Here is a 22,509-nt window from a genome sequence, read left to right as displayed (position 1 = left end):
TTGGTCATCCAAACATTTTTATTTGTCTGCAACGCTAGTGGTAACTTGTCTGCTTTGCAAGCCTGGGATTCCGGCTTCAATTCCTACGCCTGTCCTCTTACATTCTTTTAAAATTTTATTTCAGCAACCTAACAACTGGACAGTATCTCTAAATATTAAAGATACTGTAATATTTGGGAGAAGTTCCTCTTATTGCTTTTAACATTGTTGTTATTCTCGTTGTTGATTGCTAAATCAAAATTACCTGCAAAATTTGTCTGGTGTTGCAAGTTACAACTTGAAATTTTTGTTCTAAATATGTAATGTTGAAGAAGAGAATTATCTAATATTTCTTTACGACAATTAAAATTTAAGAGTGGATTATAATTTTAGGCTATGCTTAATTGTGTACTCTCAATCTGTAGTGCCGTAATGAAATACTTGATGAGAGTAGCAGTTTCATCTTAACTAATGAGGTTATCGCACAACATCAATTTTCAGGTTAAAAAAAAATATTTTCTCTAAAACTACGCATGAGGATTTGTACTTAGGCTATCCATATCATTATACTCAAGTCATTGGTACCTATGTATTGGTGTATGTCTCGTCTTTGGACATCTTTTCCCGTTAAACGCCAATATTGTAATGTTGGATTTATTTTTAGAAAGGTAAAAATGAAATCTTTCAGTTGATTAAGGCCCCAGGATTATGCCTTTTAGGCTAAAGGGGACGGTTGATTAAGGCAATTGGATGGTGATGGAAAAATTTTGGGGAATGAGAATGTGGTGGGAAAACGGGAGTACCCCGGGAAAACCCATGGACACGATGTCCACCACAAGTTTACTTAGAAGGCGATCGAACCAGGAAGGCAACCAACCATACATAGGATTGCCAAATTTGTAAAATCAAAACGGAGGACACTTTGACTTAAAAAAAAAATCACTAAAAAAGTTGCTTTTACCGAATAAAGTCATGGCACTAACAACTTTTATCCTATCTGCAACTAGACAATATTTTACGCATCTTGAAAATCTGTTTCACTGATTGATCTCCTGAATCATCTCTACTTCAGAGGACAAAAACGCGTCCGGCTTGGGTACGAAGCCAGACATCAATTTATATGTCCAAAAGCCGAACGTCTGGCAACCCTACCCATATACCAGAAGTAAGCGCTCTACCACTGAGTTCTGAGCTCCCTCTTGGCTAGGCAGTTAGGATAAGCACCTTCAGTGTGAAAGACCCGGTTCAATTCTCGGCTGGATCTCATGTGGTTCGGATCTCACGTTTAGCTGTAGGTCCACGTCTCATGTAGCTTCACTGCTGAAAGTGAAGACTGCTGAAAGTGCTAAAACCAAATTGAAGATTAAATAAAGTTCTGTTAGTCCTCTTTCTGCAGAACAAAATTTTCACTGAGTCTGTTTGGGGACGATAGATAGCAGCTGAATTATTTTTAAAATTATTGAAACTGGTATGTTTATTACCTCGTAATCAGAGCTCTATCCACATTGAGAACTGGGGCTCCGGTCTCCCAAATGACTTCCTGGCCCCCTAAATGGGGTTCGAATTTTAAGTGTTTATTTAAAACATGTTTATTAAAGCAAGTGGCGAATGCTTATAATAAAGCAAATAGAGATGCCCATTGTTCTCACGGGAAAAATAAGATTTAGTAAATAATAAATTCGCAAATTTGAATATTCTTAAACTTGTTCCTCTTTTCCCTTTTAGAAGCGGAATTCTTGTATACGTTGCAATACATGTTTATTAATTTTTATTGTGAGTTTATATATCAAATTTCATGCCTTTAACTTAAGCGAATACTTACAAGCGTTTTCTGAATAAAGAATCGAAAATTTTAATACTAGAAATTGAGAGACAATCTTTTGAAAGGGTTGAACATTTTCCATTAATTTCAATTAGAAGTTTATGTACCAAACTTCCTACGTTCAACTTAAACGAATACTCACTATATATATATATATATATATATATATATATATATATATATATATATATATATATATATATATATATATGTATAAAGCAGGGTTTCTCAACCTGGAGGTCGTGAAGATAAGTGGAAGAGATAAATATAATTAGAATCTAATACCGGAAAATATTTATATATTATTTTAAATTTTGTTCTGACAGACATATTTTTATTTTTATACATACTGTTAAGAACAACAAAAAATAGATCTACTAAACATTTTCAACAGTTTAATTAGTTAATAATTGTGTTTTTACGCCATTAGAGGGGCACAGTAGCTCAGTGGCAGAGCGTTCAAGTCTAGTGCGAAGGGTCCGAGGTTATGTGGGTTTGTGGTGGCCATCATTGTGATCGTGGGTATTATTACGGGGTTCATCCGATTCTTCCTACATTCTCATTCCACCAAGTTTTTCATAATCATTCACTTTAATTAATTATTAATCTATTTTGGCCTGAAAAGGTATAATAGTTGGACTTTAAACTAGAAGTTTCATTTCACTGTATACTATTACTATCATGGTCGTGTTTTTGTTTTATGTTTACTAATAATTCTGAATTGTTTCCATTATAAATAATGGTGATTCGATTCTGTTAGCAGTAGGATTCCTGTTTCTCAGCTTTTTTTTCTTTGTGAGGAAAGAAATCAATGAAAGAAATATTCAATGTCGTACGAGTTACAATAAGAATTCGATTAATTTTCCAGTCTAGACTGCTCTTGACCCTTGTGAATAAAAAAAAAAAAGAAAGAAAGAGAAGAGAAGAAAAAGAATATATAAGTGGCCTTGATGTGTTTTCACAATCTATCCACACACTTCGAGATTGATCTTTCTGTAAGCATTGTGAAAATCGCTTAAAAGTTTACTTTTAATGAACAAGAATTCAGTTAACTTTGAAGTGGATACTTCTTTTGATCCTTACAAAATAATAGTTATAGAATAGCGTGTATCAGAAAACAAACAAAAAAAGTGTTCAAAAATGAAAAATAGAACAATTGATAGGCCTCGTTGAGTTCAATAAAATAACTTTCGAGTATAAATCCTCATGCGTAATTTCTAAAAAAAAAAAAAAAAAAAAATACGAGTTTCATGTGTTGGTTGAGAAACACCAAAAGAACATTTTTTAATTGTAAACTTAAAAATGAATGCTGAATGTTAACCACACCAATCTTATAAAAATATTGTATTCGATAGAAATATCGATATATCAATAGAGTACATCGATCTGAACACAATTAGATGTTCGAGGGTAAGTTCTCGTAAATCTATTTTTTCGAAAACTATACATGATTATTTAAACTTAAGCATTTTGTCGATTTCATCTATTAATTAATCTCGTGGCTATGTGAATAGTGTTTGGGCCTTTTGCGTAGGAGACTTGGGTTCGATTCCCAGTGGGGGCATTCGGTCGAAAAAGTGTAAAAAGTTTATTCAGGCCAATCATCTTGAATGAGGTATTTCTGAGTTTATCCTCATTTACACCAGGCAAATGCCGGGGTGGTGCCTAACTTATAGGTCCCAGGCTGCTTCATTTCTTCCCTTTCACCGAATAGTGTGCTCGCCGAGGGACGTCATCCCTCGTACGTGACGGGCTAAATGGCCCTGGATGTCGAAAGCCCAGAAATCTAAATCCTAAATTCTCATGTGGTTCGAGCTCCACATTGAATTGTAGGTCTACGTTTCATATACCCTCGTTACTGAAAGGGACGCTAAACTCAAAATCCAATCCAATCTATCGATTAATATATGTCTAAACTATGGACAAAATCTAAGAGGGTTAATCTAAATGTTCGCTTGTATCTAATTTACTATATTGTATACTGGCATTTTGATAGTGTCATGATGAAAAATGAATGAGGTTTTACTAGGGCGGTCAGATTTAGAAAATAAAGGAAGCGGGACACTGGGCAAACTGGCAAAATTTGATAGTCCGATTAGGTATATACTAGTCATTCTTATGTCGTTATTAGTTTTGCCAGTAATGAAGAAGGCGTTAGCTTTCCAAAGTAACAAGTTAATTCCGATTTCAAGTTTTATAATTAGTATATTATCTTTTAACATTAACAGGAACCCGAATCGATTGTCTTTTTTAATGCATATGTATATACTAGCAGAATACCCATTCTTCTTTCATTTGTATACACCTTCCCTCCCCTCCCCTCCCCAACTTTCGGAGCTGAATTTGGATTTAAACGGCATCTAGATTGTCACCTTTCATCTCAGCGACCCCGAAAACTATGGATTCGATCAATATATCTCATTTTTATATATCTATCTCCCCCACCCCTAGGTTGCACATTCAAACTGAAATGATAAAAACCATCCCAGGCCCGAACATCATCTATTGTATGTTGAAAATTTGATCGAGATCGGTCGGGTGGTTCAAGAGGTACGAAATCATAAATATAGTGACTTTCTTTTTTATTTATATAGATTTTTGATGACATTTTCTTGTAGAAGGGTTGGCCTTTCCTTGGAAAAAGAACTGTAGAATTCTATATAAGAAATTACTAGTAAATTATGCAACTAACAAGGGATATATGCCAAACGTGAAAAGTGGTACTCAGACTAATCGTGGATCGCTAATCATCGTGATGATATTCACTCGGTACGGAAATGCCTTGTTTACCCGCTACGTATAATACATATACCAAGCAGTGATCGGGTGAGGCTGTGCCGAGTTATACCCCGAAAACGCCAGAAAAATGTAGACAATTAAAAATGTATGCAGGTAACCTAATAGAGTGGGATATGGGGCTCTGAACGGCGGGCGACTTTGAACATATTAATGTTTATGATTTGTTTCCAAAAACCGCCACCTTGAGTTTGGTAGAAAGTGGTGGAATTGGAAGACGTTTGTGTGATGAGGTAAATAGTCGTGCGCGTGAGGAAGTCACGTTTGTTTTGAAGAGGAAAGCGAAAGAGGCAAACATAAATGTAAGGATCAACTAATAAAATAGCCATACTGTAGTTTAAGACCTTGTGTAAATAGTGTGTAATTTCTATCAGAGACAGCACAGAACCACGTTGTTGATGCATGGAAGTTTGGCGGGGATTTAATCATGCCTGACTGCTACATGATGACTGGTGCTGCCATCTGTGAAAAATTATGAACATTTAACCGACAACCTGCGTTGTGGGGCTACTGTGAACAGATTTGATGGGGTGACACTGAACACAGCTTTGTATTGCTGTTCAGTGGCGGCGTAAGGGCGGGGCAAGCGGTGCCCCCGCCCCGGGCCCCACTTTGTGGGGGCCCCCGACGGTAGGTAAAAAGTAGTTACTAAGGAACTTTGTTAGCATGAGCCGTACAAGAGCCGTCAAGGTTTATAATCCACACCTTCCCTAAATGTAAACGCAATTAATTGTCAATCAATATTACACCAAACAACAGATGAAACAACAGAAATATATTTACTAATAAAGCTAATCAGTGCTGGATCTCCGTATAAGCTAACAAACTATAGCGTACGGTCTCACTCTCTTGGGGACCCGAAAGAAATTTAAAGAAAAAACTGAATGTAGATTAAAAATAAATAAAATAAAAGTTTCATTTTCTTGGAGGCTCCCAAAGAATTTTAAAGGAAAAAGCTCTGATATAGGTGAAAAATAAAGTAAACGTTTCATACTCTTAGGGCCCCCCAAAGAATTTTAAAGGAAAAGGCTGAATGCAGGAAAAAAACAAATGTTTCACTTTCCTGGGGCCCCTAAGAAAAAAAGAACTTGAATGTAGGCGAAAAATAAATAAAATATAATAAAAGTTTTACTGTCTTGGGGCTCCAAAGAAATTTAAAGGAAAAATGTATGTGGATTAAAATATGAATAAAATAAAAGTTTCACTCTGTTCAATACCCTCAAAGAAATTTAAAGGGAAAAGCTGAGTGTAGATTAAAATATAATGAAAGTCAAAGTATATTGTGTTATTTACATTCTAAGGTCTTATGATGCAGGTAATGGGGCCCCGTCTGCTAGCCTGCTTCCTAAACTATCACTATTTATTTATTTATTTATTTATTTATTTATTTATTCATTTATTTATTTATTTATTCATATATCAGTTTAAGAGAAGGGTAGAAAGAAGGGATCAACATATATAATGCTCTATTAGGGTACTAGCATTCTGTTCCTAATTAAAAGCTCTTTGGTGCAAACGCTATAGTCGCTGATTCATTTGTTTTCCTTCTGTCTTTATTCTTTTGTCCTTTACAAGTAGAATTTTAAGTGAGCGAAACCCTTTTGCTTAGCTGGTTTCCCCATTTCTGCTCTTGTTTTTTGGCGTATGAATTTACATTTCACCCCACAAATTTAGAGAGAAGAAAATGTTCAATAAGAAAACAAGTGTTCAAATCAGGGGCGTCATTTAGGGGGGGCAGGAGGGGGCAATTGCCCCCCCCCCAAGAGTTTGAGGAATACATATACTTTAATAGATTGCCTGCTAATATACTAGTACAAAACGTGAAAGTCTTATGTCGGTGGTGCTCTTGCCCCCCCCAAGCGAAGTCTGAAATGACGCCCCTGGTTCAAATAACCAAAATACTTCAGCATTATATTTAATTCAACAACTGATTGTTCTCATATGGAACACTTGTCACAAATCATTCGATTTGTTAAAATACAACATGATTCTGTTCAAGTTCGGGAAGCATTTATTGATTTCATCTCTGTCGAAGGAAAGACTGCTGATAGTATTTCTGCTGAAATACTGAAGAAACTTCAACGTAATAATAGGCTTAGTATTAAGATTCCAGAGGCCAGTCTTGTGATAATCAGGCTACAATGGCCGGGCAATATTCTGGAGTTCAAACTTTCATACGGAATGTAAGTCCTTTGACCATTTTCGTTCCTTGTAACAATAATTCATTGAACATTGTGGCTTACATGCTTACACGTTAACGTTCTGGTGGTGGCTTTATTGGGAGCAATGGAACGCTTGTTGGTATTCTCTAGATCTACTCACCGATGGAATGTGCTGCAAAATCACGTAAAGACTGGTCTGAAACGTGAAAATAACACTAGATGGAGATCAAAAACAGAAGCTTTAAAGGCACTTTCTAGTCAATTGGATGAAGTAATTGATCCGTTGGAAGATCTGCGTAACACTTCGATTGAAACGTTTGATACTACAGGGGGTGCTGGTCTTCTTCTTGCAAGCATCCAGTCATTTAACTTCATCGCTTTACTATATTTCTGGTCTGCAAGTCTCTCATATATTGATCGGATCCAAAAATGCCTTCAATCTCAGGATTTGAGTTTCAATCAAGCTCTTATTCAGTTACAGAACCTGATTAACACAATTAATATCTGGAGACCTGCGCTGGACAAGGAAATCATATCCACAACTGAAAGAAGTTGCAGGACATGGAACATAACTGTGGATACACACAGTAGAAGGAGATGCATGCCTGGAGAAGCAAAGAATGAAACCTGACTGCACAGGCCTAAGTGAAGCGCTGTATCAATGAAATTCTAGATGAGGTGAGACAATAAATGATCATTTTACTCAGATGCATGGCCTGAGCGATAGATTTCGATTCCTGTGTTCTATGGCCAACTTTGTGCAGGAGCTAGATGATGAGAGCGAGGAAAGGCTAAAAGCATGTTGCTCTGATTTGGCTTTGTTCTACCCGAATGACCTGGATGGCTTATTATTATTTCAGGATTGTAAGGATTTAATCCGTTCACTAAGGTGTGCTCAGAAAGCTAAAGAACAACTTGACTTTTCACCAAAGGTATCCTGAAATATGTATCTTCAATGGGGCTTGAAATTTACTAAAGTTTGGCAACAGCTCTTCAGATTTTGATAACACTGCCCATATCTGTCGCATCATGTGAAAGGTTTTTCACCAAAATGAAATTGATTCTTGCGTTCCACAATGAGTCAGAAAAGATTCACAAATCTGGCCATTCTTTCTATTGAAAATGAAATAGCATCCACTGGATTCTGATAATATAGTTGAGTCTTTCGCTGCTACCAAAGCAAGGAAGGTATCATTCTGAATATGGTAGTGAAACTACTGTCGAAAGTAGTTTCATGTTTCAAGTAAAGACAATAAAAATACAAAAGTACCAAAAGAAAATGAAATCTTTGTTTTACGTCCCACGTTATGCCGGTTAGGCTAAAGGGGATGGTGATGATGAGACATGAATGAAAAGATTGAATGAAGAAAGTGGGATGAAACGGGAGAACCCCGAGAAAACCCACGAGCACGGCGTTTATCCACCACAAAGTCCACACGGCGCGAAATGGGATCGAGCCAGGAACTCTAAGCATCGGCGGTGAGCGCTCTACCACTGAGCCCCCAAAAGTACCAAAAGAGTAATAAAAAACTATCAAGATTTGTCAATTTACTGGTGATAGGTGGTAATGAAAAGTAGGATGGTATAACCCGTAGTAGAATTCTGTGCTCACATATTTAATCTATGATATCCCCAATTATTCAATATATTCAGGATTGTTTGTTATAATATATTCTAATACTAAGTATGTTAGTAAATGGTAATGGAAATAGTCATAAGTGACAGAATATAAACATGACTGAATTATTAAACACAAAATAATATAATCATAAAACAAGTGCGAAATCTGGAAACAATAGTAAAAAAGACAAGCTGGAGAGAAATATTCTAGTGCTTAACTATTCATTGATATTTCGACAAAAGCAGCGGGACTGAATAGATCGTACATTATCACTGGAGAGAAACCGAATGTTAAAGTGAATGGGGCTAATTGTAGGAAGAAAAATCTAATCAAATAAAACCCATCTAACGTAAATTCAAACAGGTAAGAAACTATGAATAAACTCAAACCATAAGAGAAATTGCACAGGAGAAACACCAAAGGCGAGAACCGAACAAAAGTATTCTAGAAAACACAGAGCTTACATTTAAAAATCGCATCGGTTATATAATTATTTGCAATTTTTTCAATATCAGCTCATTGTTACGTTTTGCACGTAAATTTGTCTCCAACTGTATTATTAGGAGCACTAGTTCCACTATTCCATCTAATTACAGTACGCGTTGATACTACGATAGTATAGGTGTAGGATGAATTCTGGATTCTTGATTGTTATGTTTTGTTTGTTTTTAATTTTAATTATATTTGTATTTTAATTCTACTGTTTATTAAAGTTATTTATTTTGTACTCTTTATTACAAAATAAATACAAATATTATTTAAAAAGTAGTTAACAAGGAACACAGACAGCATGATAAGCAATCAATTACCGTTGAGTTTATTTTTCTAGTTGCTGCCATAATCTAGATTTTTGGGTAATTCAAATTCTGGTCACACTGTAATTTCTATGGATAGCAACACTGAAAATTCTTCCAATTCGTATATTTCGGGTGTAGAATAACATTATCTATTACTATGGTAAGTTACATTTCATTATCACTTTTCACTTACGAAAAACTGGCAAAAGAAAAATTTTTAGTTTTTGAAAAATATTTAGTGGTATGCACCCTGAAGATTGTTATTTCTGTTCTGGGTTGTAGTTTCCGTTACGCTTGTATCCCTAATCCTTTTTCTATCGTGTCCTTCGTTTAAAAATGAATAAAAAAGAAAAAATATGCAATGATAATTGTGGTCCAGTTTTATTTGTAGATACCAGCCTGAAGGCGGTTCTAGGCATTTAAAAAAATAGACAGGGATGCTGAATGTCAGCCCTATTTGTTTAATATATCTCAGATTATAATGATCTAAACACACACACAAACGGGAAAGGGGGAGGAGCAAACAGAAAGAATGATTATGCAAATGAATGTCAAAAATAAAAGCATATAAATCACGATTGTTTGAAAAGGGGCCCCAACCTACTTCACTGGCCCCGGGCCCCAGTTTGCCTTACGCCGCCACTGTTGCTGTTATGATGTTTTTACTGTACAATTTGTATACAGTGCCTTATCAGGGTTTCATGTTTCATTACAGCTGCCCAGAGATTACAAGAGAGTAAAGAATGGCAATAGAATGAGCCTTTTTTTTTTGGGTGAATCATGTTTCAAGCCCGTTTGTCACTGGATGCTGTGCATGCTGTAGTTTACTTCGACTATACATTTGGTCCTTCTGCAGTCTTTTTCTTGTTGTACATTGTTCATTTCTCTGTACGGACCCCATAATTTCTCAACTTTACAGCCTCATACCTCCCTTATTTGGCAACAATGATAACCTACCTTTTGCTTATTTTCTTTCATGTTTTATGCCGATTATTTTAATGCCATAAAATGGTATAGTTCTATAATGAAAAACTATAAATTTGTATTGCATTTACTTTCTGATAAGTGTACCTACTTTCAAAGTATCCATTTTTCTAAGTGAACTATAGTCTACTAGTTCCACTACGGTAGATTTACTATTTCATCATGTAGCCACTTACATCCATTTTGTGGCAGGGTTACTTTGAAATAATGATACGTTATAGAGTAATGCGGGCTTCATACAGGAGGCTCGGTGCACAGATGTAGAAATTCCCACAGTTAAGCACGCAACTCTTCATAACATATATATACAGAAATATTAATAACAACAACAACTTCATATCGAAATATTCCAAATTCTTGTGATTTATTGAACAGGATATTATATATATTTTAATACTAACGATTGGCAAATAAATATCGAGTAGCATGTCAAGCTACGCTTGAACGTTGCTAGATTATATGAAGTATCAAGTGAATGTTTATATGACGTTCAATCAAAATCATTCTAAATCTCTTTAGCAAATTACATATTACACTTCGAACATTTTATTGCAGATTATCATCTTCATATATTCATTACAACTAACTAATTATAGAATACATTAATTATCCTCTTATCCTTCGTACTTTATTAAATTATTCATATTAGATTCCGTCGAGGACCATTTTTTTAGGCATTTATTCCGAAGCTGGTCGTCCGCCTAGTTTTTAACTAAAAGCGTAATAATTCATTCCTTTCTGTACCAAAGTTTAATATTTAATTCGCACAGTACTGCTGAGCGAGCATTAGCGACTGAAGGCGGGTTAGAGCCCCACAGGGCACGTTGTTTTCTGTCTCTATTACAGCTAAATGAGAAGGGGGATCTGTGTTCTAGAACGATGCCGCTATGTTGGTTACGGAGTATAACTTTCTCCATGTTTCTGTACAGTTATTTTCTTACCGCATTTTTTACAATTTATTTTTAGATTTATTAAGACATGACTTTTACTTACTTTTAATAATTTTCCTGATTATCACCAGCCATGTTTACAAAGCAAATGCTCATTACATTCCCATAGTCTTACCATGAAGTAACCTTGCGCCAACTAGTTCCCTCGGCTTGCCAAATGGTTCCATGTTTAAATAAGAAACTAAATACAAATTTCATTCTCCTTATACATTATCAAGCACACAAACAAGCAAATTATTCATTTTCTTCCCGATAAATTTTCAAAATTTTGGTAGAAACGAACGACCAACTTTGGAACTTAATCCCTGTTTTAAGAGCTAGATTAAATGCTCAACATAGCCGTAATTCAAGCCATTAACTTGTTTATTGCGTACTATTTCTAAACCTCTGCATATCGAGTACACAAAAGTTTATTGGCGTAATTGCTACAGCTGACCATACTCTTAAGTATTTGATTCATATTTACGAGTATTATGTTTCTCATCGAAACAGAATTTAGAATCACAGTCGGAATTTACTCCATTAACTAAATATTTGAGTTGTCAAACAGTCAGGAATTTAGATACAGTTAGTTATTTCGCAAGAGACGTTTGATCCGAGGCCTTTATTTTTGTACAGACATATTCATATTTATACGACTCTTATTAACAAAGTTTTAGAAATAACTTACCACATATGAATATCACTGAGCACTTTTAAAATCAATAGTTTGTTTTTTTACAATTTCGACTCCAAAAATTTATCGTTTTAGTCTTAAGATCATAAGATGAGGACCAAATGTCATATCGCCACACTTTTAAAATGTTATGTAATACGCTGTGATTCAGCTATATAATAGTGGTGCATTACAAATTTGTAATGGAATGGCAACACTCTTTGTGTGATACTACTGCCGTGTTCTTGGTGACGCGTATCGCTCCCGTAGGTATCAGATAACCTGCATACATTTTTCATTGTCTTCCTTTTACTGGAGTTTTTGGGGTATAACTCGGCACAGCCTCACCCGGTCACAGCTTGGTATATGTATTATACGTAGTGGGTAAACAAGGCATTTTCGCACCGAGTAAGTATCACCACAATGATTAGAGGTCCACAATTAGTCAGGGTACCAATTTTCATAAATATTTAGCTGTCACGTTTCGCATACGTCCCTTGTAAGAGCCGAAAACGGTATGTTTTTTTTATGACACGGGACATTTTGCGTTTTTCTTCAGCATCGGTTTCATCTTAATAGATGGCGCTGTTTCTGTACAAAATCAATTTTTAAATTTACAATATATTCGCACTTCTTGAAAACCACTCATGAGCATTTATACACGCCTACATAGTTTTGTTCAGCTAAAAGAGATCAATCAGTTGCTATATGTATCATTTTAGGACTATTTTTATTCCGTTAGACGCTAATAGTGTTGGAGAATTTTATAGTTTAGAAACCATATAGGCACAAGGGTGCTCAATGGCCCTATGACAATTCAAGTCCACGTTGGCCGAATATTTAATAAGAAATTACGAGTGGTTTTAACTTTTGTCTACGACGAAATTTGGCGCTTGGCCTTGACCAATCTTCAATAACACACGAGTGAATTAAAGAAAACGTATGTTTTATCTATAGTCGAACATAGTATTCTTCTATCGAATTACAGTAATCAGTAATTTGCCTAGTGAATAGGTGCAACCTTTATATATATATACTGTATGTATGTTTGTCTGTGTATATCTATGTCTCAGCATAAATCTCGAATCTCAGGAGCAATTTTAATCAAACGTGTTATACATATTACTTCCAGCTTGGTAAAGAGGACTGTGGAGGTGAAACCCCCTGACAAAGCTAGGAGGGAATGGGAGGGGCCGATAATAAAATGATCGAAAACGACCGACAGTAGTGTAAAATTTATAGTTTTCGGGGTCGCTTAAATGAATCACGACACTGTCATTATGGTTTAAATTCAATTTCAGCCTCCATTAACACCCACGAGGGACGGAATAGTGACATGTAAATATTATCGAAAACGACCGATGTTAGTATCGACTTAATTATTTTTACCATCACCAAGTTAATTGGTGGAAGTTCCGATGCCGATTAAGCTCAAATTCAGCTCCCTGTGTGGTTAATACCCCTATCACCCTAGGAGGTTTGAGAAGGAGAGTGTAAAAATAATAAAAAATGATCTATATTAGTATTTAATCCGTAGTTTTGGGGGCACTGAGATAAATACATTTCCGATCCCAAATTCACATTCCGCCCAAATTAGAAAATGAAATGAAATCTCTCAGTTTTAAGTCCCACGGTTATGCCGGTTAGGCTAAATGAGACGATGATTATGAGAAATGAGTGAAATGGTGGAATTAAGAAAGTGGGAGGAAACGAGAGAACCCCGAGAAAACCCACAAGCACGGTGTTTGTCCACCACAAAGTCCCCAATGCGCGAGCTGGGATTGAACCAGGGACCGCCTACATTAGAACTCCTAGTGGGTGGAGGGCGAAAACTATGGATAATAGTATCTAGGCCTACTCCATAGTTCTCGGGTGCCGTGAGATGAATAGACACACTCCACATATCATTAAAATACAAATTTAGTCCCCATCAGTATTGGAAGTGAGAAGCGGTGAAATATAAAATGTCTAAAATGACCGAGAGTACTGTCGAACCTGTCGAGATTTATTGTCGAGTACTGTGTTTTCGGGTCGCTTAGCTGTTGGATACCAATTCCGATGACATTTAAGCCAAACTTAGAGAAGAACGGACACATAAGCTGGCTCGGGAATCTGTCGTTATTTATTTTTCGGATTTACTGTAATTCTGTATACTTCGGCGAATTCTTTATAAAAAGTGCAGAAGGAACTCCTAATATTGCTCGCAGTAATAATGTGGGGCCATTGGCTAATCTATATATAAAGGCAGATGCAAGTTCTCTCTGATTGACTCACGCATTATTTATTGAATTAACTGAACTGGTACTTGGCATGACCATTAACCTTAGACTTCCCAAGGATCTATGATATTAAACTGATTAAATGTGAGACGAAGAGGCGTATCTAAAAGAATTATCGAAAATGAGTTATGACTACCTCTTGATCGTCTCGTTGAGCTCTACGTGATGGTATAACTGGCGTATTTCAACGAGCTTTGGTTGCTTAGTTATATAGTTTTACCGAAAGGGCGTACGCGAAATCGAGAGAAACTATCTCGAGACAAAGAGGCGTATCTCAAGATTCGTCTATTCATCTTGTTCTTGGAGTGCGTTCTGTTATTCTTTTATGAGATGCGCCCATTTTACCCACTTCTGCATTATTATATATTCGTAGTTTGTAAGTTGTTTTATGTCAATTATACTGCTTTGGAACATAATATACTTTGCTTGTGAGATTTGTTTCCCATATCATTTAAATATTTGTTCCTGAACCCTAAACGATCTTAAATTTGCTGCTTTTCTTTCTTTTCTTTTTCCTTTTATTTTTTTAAGAAAGGGAAGGCGTTATTATAAATCGAGCTAGCATTTTTTATGTTTGCCTCCAAAAGGCCTCCTAAAAATTTGAAACAAAGATGCACTTCTACTACCTGTACAAAACTAGGTAAGGAATGTAATTTGTTCTCAAAAAGTGAAGGAATTATTATTATTATTATTATTATTATTATTATTATTATTATTATTATTATTATTTAAGATTTCTACGGAACTGACAACATCCAAAGCCAACGTGAATACATTGAATACGTGAATACGTAAAGACACTAAATAAATGACTTGCAAGAAAGGTGATTCTAGAACATCAATGAGTAATTACTATTTCCTCCCCAGACAAGGAAGTCAGATTCCTGTATGTAAGACAATGTTTTTAAATACTCTAAGTATATCAGAAGAAGTCATGAGAACTGCGTTGGAAAAGAAACAAAGTACAGTTGTTGCCAAAGATAAGCGGGGAAGCAGGGCAGTAAAAATGGTGGAAGAAGATAGACGAAGAAGGGAAGCAATTTCGGAACATTTATCAAGATTTCCTCGCATGGAGTCCCATTATTGCCGGAAAATTCGAAAAGGGAATACCTACAACCTGATTTGAACAAAACAAAAATGGTGGATATGTTCAATACCAGTCATTTGCAAGATGAATATCACTCCATCAGTTTCAAATAATTCGTTTCTTCTGTCACGGAACTGCACGTGTCAGGATCGTACAGGAACCCACTACTACAATCAAATGAGAAATTCAAAGACCTAATGGCCCAGTGCCACAGAGTAACACCTGTTGTGAAATTCCTAGACCATGTTTTGTTTTATGAATCGTTGCTGCGCTGAAAAAGTCAAAAAATGTTTGTGTTTATGAGTATTGAGTTATTGTAAGGCTCTTTATTATTTCAATTATTATGTTAAAAACTGAATACATTTTTTTTAAATATCATTAGATATTTTGAACTAAACAGAAACTTCAAACAGTACTTGCAATTTCAGATATTTATTCCATAAGAATTTTATTCATTTTTTGTTTTATTGTTTTTGGGATATTTGTACGTAAGACAACACGAAACTATTAAATATTCCCAATATTAACCTGTATATCATACCCCCCCCCAAAAAAAATGCTAAAATAAATGTCCATACTTTACGTTAGAAATCAATTCAATAATTAAACAAGGTGGCGTAAGTCAGCAGAATTATCACGAAATTGATTTTGCACACACAACGAAAAGGCGTATCTCATTTTCTTAAACAAATGAGTGATTAATGTTTAAAATATTCGAAGCATACAATACTACTTTAAAGGAGTTGTCCTTACTGCAGTTACGCAGATTGGAATAATTTCGGTAAGTTTCAAACTTAAGAAGTCATAAACAGAAGAAATACTGCAAAAACTTGAAAACGCTTTCCTGAAAATGTGAAAAAATGAGATACGCCTCTTTGTCTTGAGAGGGACGATGTATATCTTAAGGAGGCGAGTTTGGCGGAGTCTTAATTTATGTGAAAAATAAAATCAAACAATAACTACTGAACCATTAAAATAATACCTTAGACCTCCCAAGAATCTTATGCTATTGAATTGATTAAAATGGTATCCTAAGGAACGGAGAAGATGTTATAAAGTATGCGAAAACATTACAAAAAAGCGAATGTGAGTTCTATCTAATTGCTTCATACAATAACTACTGAACCAGTTGAATGATATATGACATGATTATCAACCTTAGCTCCCCAAGAATCATATACGAGAAGCGTTCAAGTTATAACCGGAATTTCTTTTTTTTTTTTTCTGTTACAGAAGACAACATGCGAATCAATTACTGTCCTTTTTCAAAGTACTCCCCATATACACGCACGCACTTGTCCGTTCGGTATAAGAGTGCCTATTCCTGCGGCGTAGAATCCTTTAGGACGATCTTTCAGCCACTTCAGCACACACGTTTTGACTTCTTCGATGATGTGGAATTTTTGTCCCCCCCAAGTGCTCCTTGAGTGGGCAAAAAAGATGGAAGTTGCAAGGTGACAGATCGGTGCTATTTGGAGGATGGTCTAGTATCTCCCAACCAAGTTTGGTGTTAGCTATGACCATTGTAATGGCCATATGAGGACGTGCGTTGTCATGCAGGATGATGACGCCATCCTTCACCGACTGTGACCTATTTCTTCTCAAAGCCTGTTTGACTTTGGCGCGGAGGAGGTTGCTGTAGTATTTCGCATTGATTGTGGCCCCGCGTGTCAGGAAATCAGTGCATATCACCTCCTGTTTGTCGTAGAATATCGTCAGCATTACTTTGCCAGCGAATGCTTGTGTCTTGAATGTTTTCAGCAGCGGCGAGTCTGGATGCTTCCACTCGATGCTCAGGCGCTTTGACTTCGGAATTTAATGATATACTCATCTCTCATCGCAGGTTATTATCTTTGCAAGGAATCTATTGCCTTCTCTCTGAAACCAATGCAGATGCTGAGACAAGACCTTTTCTACACACTGCTTCTGGTCGAACGTTAGCATTTGTGCGATCCATGTGGCTATGATTTTCCGGAAGTGCAGGTGTTCGTGGATTATCGTTTCCACACTTCCCACGGTGATGTTTGTTTTCGCACTCAAATCTCTCATATTAATGCGTGAATTACTCAGAATGAACTACTTGACTCGACGAATGTTGGTTTCGTTGACTGCAGTAGATCGGCGTGGAGTACGCGCCCGTTGGGTACTGATTCTCTTCCTGCCTTGGATTTTGAACACCACTTGTACAGTTGCGACTGAGAGGGAATTTTTTCGCCATATTGCGCACTTAATCTTCTGAAGATTTCAGCAGGTTTAGTAGGTTTCACTCCTTCCTTCAGGAGGAAATTGAAGATGCAGAACTACTCCACTGGAAAAGCACACTGCCAGGCTTATTGCTATCAACTATCGCCGCTCTCTGACACTCTACTTCCTCAACTACCCGTTGTCGCAGAAAACTGTCATAACTACCATATCACAGGATGGAACACGAAAGCCAAGCTGCGCACAGCAACACCTGAAAGAAAAAGTTCCGGTTAAAATTGAACGTCCTTCATATTCAATTGATTAAAATGGATATCCTAATTGGTAAACGGGGATTATAATATAAGCGCAAAACAGAACCAGACAACAGTTACAGAACCAATTAAAATGGTACCTGTCATGATGTTCAACCTTAGGCCTCACAAAGGTCTTGCGATATTTAATTGATTAAAATGTACAGCTGTGAGGATGTCATACTTGATGTAAAAATCTGAATGGCAACATGCAACATGTAAAGATAATCGGAAACGACCAATATTAGAATCTAATCCGTAGCATTCAGAGTCGCTGAGATGAATAGTCATCCTCCAGATGCCATTTAACTCCAAATTCATCCTCCATCGGCCTGAGGGTGATCGGTAGGAGTGGCAAGGGAGTGACATTACGGATTTTTATAATTGTATTTGTGTAATATGTATCACAAGGAAAAGACGGTTCATGGGGGTAAGGGGTGGGTGTAGTAAGGAAATTGAAGGGGTGCAAGGACCAGTGTGACCTCTGAGGTGAGAAGAGGTCACATGCAATAATATATCATTCTAATGTAATGAGATCCTAAGGGGAAAAGGAGTTCAAATACTTTTCATAAAGCTGTTTTCCCGTTCGAACAAGTAGTGTTTTAAATAGTGGAAAATAAAAATAAACACTCAACACTAATATTAACATAATAAGAAAACTCCATCAAATTACGTGATGTGCACTTTCTATAGTATTATTCTGAATGCATAAATTATACAATAAAAATATTAACTAATATATTCCGCCAATTATGGATAATGAATTCCAAGAATAATAATCCATTTTCCTGAAGAGATCATATAAACAATTCGACTACCGAAAATGTTATAGTAGTAAGGGCCTGACTTGACCTAACTTTTGATTATCCTCAATGAGGGGCCCCAAGGCCCGGGGTCAATGACCTAGGGGTACTTAGGACCACCCCCTCTAAATTTTGGCAGGGGTACCTTGGCCCACCCCCTAAATTTTGGCAAGGGTATATAGGACCACCCCCCTTAAATTTGGGAAATTGCCAAATCTAAAAATTTGGTGTGGTAGCCTAGGACCATAGATGTACACCTTGTCTCAAAAAGGTTGAGCGCATTCTTTATTGGTGTTTTGAGGCAAAAAATTTCTAAGTCCAGCTTCGGGTATCTTCGGGAAAAAGTAAGCCAGGTTCGAACCTCCAAGCCAGCCTTTGCAATCGGGAAAAAGTTTGCAGATGTGTTTTTCTTCTTTTCAATATAATAAGACTGGTTACCAAGTGTTTAAAACAGCAACATTGATTGAAATACTTAATGATACAATATTTCGAAACTTTTTTTTTTTTAGGTCAGCACATGCTTGTTTGTCATTTAGCTCTCCATACGTAATGGAACATTTAAATACGTTAAAGAATCTTTCCATATGTAAAAGAATGCTCAAAGTTAAGAAATAGAATATAATTATCGCCTGAGTACTAAAATAAAAGTCAAAGTAGAATAGAAACAGCGTTTGTAATGGATATGAATGTCATAATTATCTTGAGATCCGTTATACATCGCTAGAAGCATAGTTCTGGAAGTCCTTGTGCTAGCTCATTGGTAAGCTGTCGGATTTCAAATCATAAGGTTAAGAGTTCGAATCCCGTCTAGATTAATCATTTTTTTAAAATTATATTTTCCGCAATGCATGAAAAATTATATAAAATAATTACATTAGAATACATAAGTTGTGTATATATAACATAATCATTGCAGAACATAGTAATTATTATGTTTAAAATATAACATCTGAGATAATTTTCACAGTAGGTCGGTATTATATATGAGGATGTAAATACAAGTTAGGAAAATCATTTAATAGCAATAAATAAGTTATGTAGTGTATTTATTTGCATCTATTTGTCATACAGATGTAACTTCTCAATATTCTCATTACAGCATGTCATTTACATTCGTGAAATACAATATATTCCTACGGATATAGAAAGTGTATAAACAGAGTATCCAAAGTCGTATCCTGCTTCAAGACACATAACTTTTCCCGATCCCCTTAACGTCACGGGAAGAAACACAAATTCTCTTTAGAACGGGATGTCGTTACTTAGAGTCTCATTCCAATACGTTGAATATGCTTTTGTATATTCATCTCTCTCTCTCTCTTTCGCTTTGTTTATGTGTGTGTGTGTGTGTGTGTGTGTTGCGGAATATCCCAAGTTGAATACAACATTTGCCAAGTATATGAGCATCATTGTCATCGAATACCAGAAATTGAAAGTCGTGTTTCTTCAGGTTGGGTTTGCGTGTTCATGTTAGCTCACTGGTAGAGTACTGACTTGCCAATAAAGAGGTCTTGAGTTCAAAGCCTACAGCTAATTATCATTCTTTTGTTAGTAGGATTGCACAGAAATCGGATACAAGGAGTGGTTTACTTCTAGAAATATTTTCAGAAGCGTTTAGGGAGCCCTGAAAAGGGCTGTTTTCGGGAGTTAAGGCGGGGACATTAATATTGTGTCCAAGACCCTTCTGAATTTATTACACGCTCCATTCTTCTGGGCATGGAATCTATTACATGGGTGACAAATCTATCTCCTTCCCCTACCTCCAGCCATGCTTCGGAAACAAGATGCCACAGGTCATCCTGAGTTCTTGGTGGATCTGCCTCAGGCCAACTTTCCCTTAGAGTACGCTCCACTTCTGCCCACATATTTTCCATGAGATTGAGGTCTGCTCCACGAGCGGCCAGTCGATTAAATCAATCTCAGGGTGCCCTGCGAACCATTCCTGAATCACACGGGAAGTATGTATTGGCGACTGGTATTGCTGGAACTGAATTACACCATCAGGCTGAAATACCCGTACAGATAGCACCATGATATTACTGATAATGTCTAAGTACTGAGCATTGTCCAGATGTCCTTCAATTCTATGAAGCTGTCCTGCTCCGCGACTGGAAATCCAACCCCAACATAAAATAGATACATGGCCACTGCGATTGCAAGCAGCCACATATCCATGGTCATATTGGGTGCCTCTCGGACGATACACAAAACGGCGTTCCTCCTTTGATGTTGTGAATATGGATTCATCTGAGAAAACTACGTTTTCCCAATTGAGACCCACATTCGCCTGTGCAAACGCGAGACGGTAAATTTTGTGGTCGTCTGAGAGTTTTTCCTTCACGGCAGCAACACGGCCACGTAACCCAGCATGACGAAGTCTTCGCAGAGCTGTATGCTTACTACCAGGAAAGAGAGAAACTTCCCTTAGCTGTCTAGACGTCCTTAGTGGGTCTAACCGGGCTTCGTTTACTAATCTCGCATCTTGGGCTTCGGTTAACACATGCGGACGACCAGGAGATCGTAAAGTATCAGTCTGACCTGTAGCGCCATATTTCCGAATCCATCGCCTTCCTGTAGAGGCCGGGACACCTACTCGCCTGCTAGCTGCAGTTGCAGAATAACCTTCCAACTCCCATAAAGTAATTACTGCTGTACGTCTATCCATAGTTACCAATGTTCTGAGCTGTGAGAAGGAAGCAATAGGTAAAAGCTAGTACCTGACGTGTGATTGGTTACTTGCACGACACGCCTATTGTGGGGAACAGCGTTGCCAGATCTAGCATAATGATGCTAGATCTAGCATAATTTGCATGTCTCTAGCATCTAGCATCTTGCTTTTAGCATCCTGCCCAAATCTAGCACAATTTCAGCAAGTTTATCAAAAAGTCGTAAAACCTGGAGATGAGAAAGAAGTTGGTCGTGGGAAGAAAAAGAACGGCAGAAATGTATCCTCTTCCATTGATTCATACAGTCGGTAAACCATACAGGCAGTCTTATTTTCCGAAGTAAGTTCGAAACGTCTTTGGGCTATTTTGTGGCTCCACCCAGGGTTTTCTAATCCTTTAACTCCGAGGCATGGGCGGAGCTATATGGGCCATTCTCCCCCCAACTTTTTGACAACTTCACCATCTTTATTTCTGACTTCATGATCATATTTATTCCTGAAATGACAGCTCCGAGACCGACCAAAAATCTGCCCCCCCCCCCCCAGCAGACGATTCCCAACTCCGCTTATGCTGCGAAGTAATTTTCTTTCAAAATATGTAAACAAAAACTTTGCATTCATTTATACGATATATACGCCATTGAGTCTGGCAACGACTGCATTAATTTAGTTGAGTTAAAATTTTGGTGCGTGAAGTATTGAGTTCTATCCATGCATTCTTGCTCTCTGTGTATTTTAAGTTACGTTATCGTATCTCAACTTCGTTTTTTTAAACTGCTGAATTAGTAATTATGAGGATCTAGCATAATTTGACCGAATCTAGCATAAGTTCGATCAGGTTTTGTAATAATTCCGAGCTGTGAGTCTGGCAACGCTAGTGGGGAACGACTTGGTCAACGACTCGCGAAAGAAATCTGAAAATGGTGCGCCGTAATAATGATATCAAAAACAGTTTTTATAAAGGAATATTAATACATACGAAAAGCTGTTTAAAGAATGAATTGTTATACTGACTTTACACGTATAAAAACATATACCATATACCAAACAGATTGAGCGATATGATGATAGCTGTTTTGAGACAAACTCTTTCGAAGTCCAACTTCGGGTATCTTCGGAAAACAGTAAACTAAAGCTGCTGATTCGAACCTCCAAAGCCAACCTTAGTAATCGGGAAAAGATGTACAGATATGTTTTTCCTTCTGTTAAATATAATAAGACATGTTGAAATGGTATTAAGTGTAGAAAAAAGTAACATTGAAATACTTAATGATACAATATTTCGAGACTATGTATTCCCACTCTCGTTTCGTCATTGTGATTTCCATACGGAAAAGAGCATTTACGTATGAGCTCAGTTATATTTCAGAAGCAGCTTCCGAAAAGCGGTCATGTTAGCTCAGTGGTACACCAC

This window comes from Thermobia domestica, chromosome 13 (genome assembly GCF_964235325.1).
Source record: "Thermobia domestica chromosome 13, izTheDome1.hap1.1, whole genome shotgun sequence".
NCBI lineage: Eukaryota > Metazoa > Arthropoda > Insecta > Zygentoma > Lepismatidae > Thermobia > Thermobia domestica.
Note: the sequence above shows the minus strand (reverse complement) of the source record.